Source organism: Mus caroli, unplaced genomic scaffold (assembly GCF_900094665.2).
Source record: "Mus caroli unplaced genomic scaffold, CAROLI_EIJ_v1.1 scaffold_9322_1, whole genome shotgun sequence".
NCBI lineage: Eukaryota > Metazoa > Chordata > Mammalia > Rodentia > Muridae > Mus > Mus caroli.
In genome coordinates, this window is record NW_018390197.1 from 62,182 (window position 1) to 64,926 (window position 2,745).

The following is a 2,745-nucleotide window of genomic DNA, read 5'->3' on the forward strand; positions in this document are numbered from 1 at the left end:
CCAGGTGCCTGTTAAAAGATTCTTCCACACCACTAAAGGAGTAACAGTCTGCTGTAGGGGGCCCCAATGTTTTTTGCATAGGGGTAAAGCCTTTATCATCTGTATTAAGGTGATTAATGGTAAATAAAGCATGGCTTAATAATTGATGAGGTGAGTAGTAATGACGGCTAGATTTTAAGCTCTGAAGTTGTACTTTAAGATTTTGATGAGTCTTCTATGATAGCCTGACCTTGGGGGTTATATGGAATTACTGTTGTATGTTCTATGCCCCATTGAATACAAAATATTGCAAAAGCTTGAGAAGTATAAGCTGGAGCATTGCCAGTTTTAATTCTTTTTGGCACACCTAAGGAGGAGAAGCATATAAGATGTTGTATGACATCTTTCACAGCTTCTCCAGTTCTAGCAGGATCCATAACCACATGAGAATAGGTATCTACAGTAACATGTACATAGGCCAACTTTCCAAATTCTGGGATATGAGTTATGTCCGTTTGCCACAAAACTTGAGGTTTAAGGCTCCTTGGATTAACTCCCATTTTCAATGAATGATATACATCAGGACAATGTTTACAATAATTCACAATTTGTCTAGCCTGCTCTTGTGTCAAATTGAACATCCTTCTCAAGGCCAATGCATTCTGATGATGCAAGGCATGACTTTCCAATGCGTGTTCAACCATACTAGCAATCATGTGGTCCTTTGTTAATTAATCTGCCATAGCATTTCCTGAAGCCAATGGACCTGGCAGGCCAGTATATTCTCTGATATGTCCTATAAATTTTTTCTTTTTCTTGATTGAATTATATTTTGCAACTGAAGCAAGAGTGTTATAATTTTGGAACTCCCAGATATAAGAGCTGTCTCTATATCAGGAAATAAATGAACTACATATTTTGAATCTGTATAAAGGTTAAACTCTTCAGGTATGTGTTTCAGGGCAGTAGTAACTGCAATAATTTCTGTCTGCTGTGCAGAAGTTTCTTTTGCCTTTTTAATAATTACAGGTCTATCTTTTATATAAACAGCTGAGGTTCCATTAGATGACCTATCTGTAAATACCAAGAGGGCATCAGAAATGGGTTCCAGTGCTATTTTAGAAGGAAAAATTATTTCTGTTTCTTCTACAAACTTTAATATAGGGCATTGAGGTACATGATATTTAATTGTCCCACATACTGAGCTAATGCTATTCCCCAATCATCTGCAGTTTGAAGTAAATACTTCAATTGCTCCTTATTATAGGGAATAACAATTTTATGCATTTCTTTGTCAAATAATTCCCTGGATCTTATCCTCCTTTTAATAATTAATTGACTACACATAAAAGGATAAGAAGATACCATTTTTACTTGAGTATGAGGGAAATAAATCCATTCTAGTAGTCCTTCTTACCATAAACATGCAGTAGGTGTGTATGATGTTTTAAGTATAATAAAGAGGCCATGGTTTTAAATAACTTGTTTTAACTTTGCGTCTTGCATCTTTTGTTCTATCAATTCTAGGTGCTTTAAGACTTCTTTTGTAAGCTGTCTCTTAGACTTGGGATCAGGATCTTCTTTAAGAATTTCAAATAAATAATGCAACTGTCCTGTGGTAATTTTTAAATAAGGTCTAATCCAATTAATATTTCCCAATAATTTTTGAAAATCATTAAGTGTTTTTAATTTATCAATCCTAAGTTGTAATTTTTGAGATATGATATATTCATTATGAATTTTTTCCAAATAATTTATTGGCCTGTTATGTTGAATTTTATCAGGGGCAATAGTTAGTCCATGCTGGGTCAATGCCTCAATCATATTTTTCAAAATTAATTCAGTTAAATCCTTTGTTTTTTGCCTGATATAAGAATAGCATCCATATAATGTAAAATAAAAGCCTTTAAAATTTTTTTTTGGTAGGAACGAACTTTTATTGGGGGAGGATTTATCAATCCCTCTTGGCCGCTGCCTTCCTCATGGCTGCCAGCACGTTGTTCATCTCCTCCTGCATGCCCACCCTCTTGTTGATGAACTTGAGTGCGTGCTTGTCTTTGGACACTTTGAGCATCTCCATGGCTCACCACTCATAGGGTGCGAAGCAGCATACCTCCTGGATCATGTCCTACAGGAACTTGGTGTGCTTGGTGAGATGCCCGCAGCACTGGCTGTGTCTCAGTTTGCTGATGGTTTTTGTCACCTTGTGGCCCTTGTTGAGGCCCATGGCCATGGGGTAGAACAGGGCCATGGCTGCTGCTCTCCAATGGTGGCCAAGAAAAGAAGCAATAAAAGCCTTTTTTATACTTAGCCCTAATGGATCTTAAAGCTTGATCCACAAAATTTGGACAAAGAGTGCTACATCCACTCCAGTAGTGACATGCATGACAGGCCAAAAGCCTGGATGCAGTCCTGAGGCGAAGAGTTCCATGGAAACTTAGCCTCCTGGAACTGTGGCATTCCACAGCATGTATGCTCCAATTTTGTCCTTGCGAATGGATCTGTGTGCTTTCTTTCAGTATTGTTTTTTTTTTCATATCTCTTTTATTAGATATTTTCTTTATATGCATTACAAATGCTATACTGAAAGTTCCCTATACCTTCCCCCCACCCTGCTCTCCTACCCACTCACTCCTGCTTCTTGGCCCTGGCATTCCCTTGTGCTGGGGCATATAAAGTTTGCAATGCAAGGGGCCTCTCTTCCCAGTGATGGCTGACTAGGCCATCGTCTGCTACAAATGCAGCTAGAGATACAAGCTCTGGGGG

At 38.1% G+C, this 2,745-nt stretch overlaps 1 pseudogene; it reads right to left on the minus strand.

Moving 5' to 3' along the window:
• Positions 1 to 1,933: 1,933 nt before the first annotated feature.
• On the minus strand, positions 1,934 to 2,230 carry LOC110288528 (annotated as a pseudogene).
• Between the last annotated feature and the right edge of the window lie 515 nt (positions 2,231 to 2,745).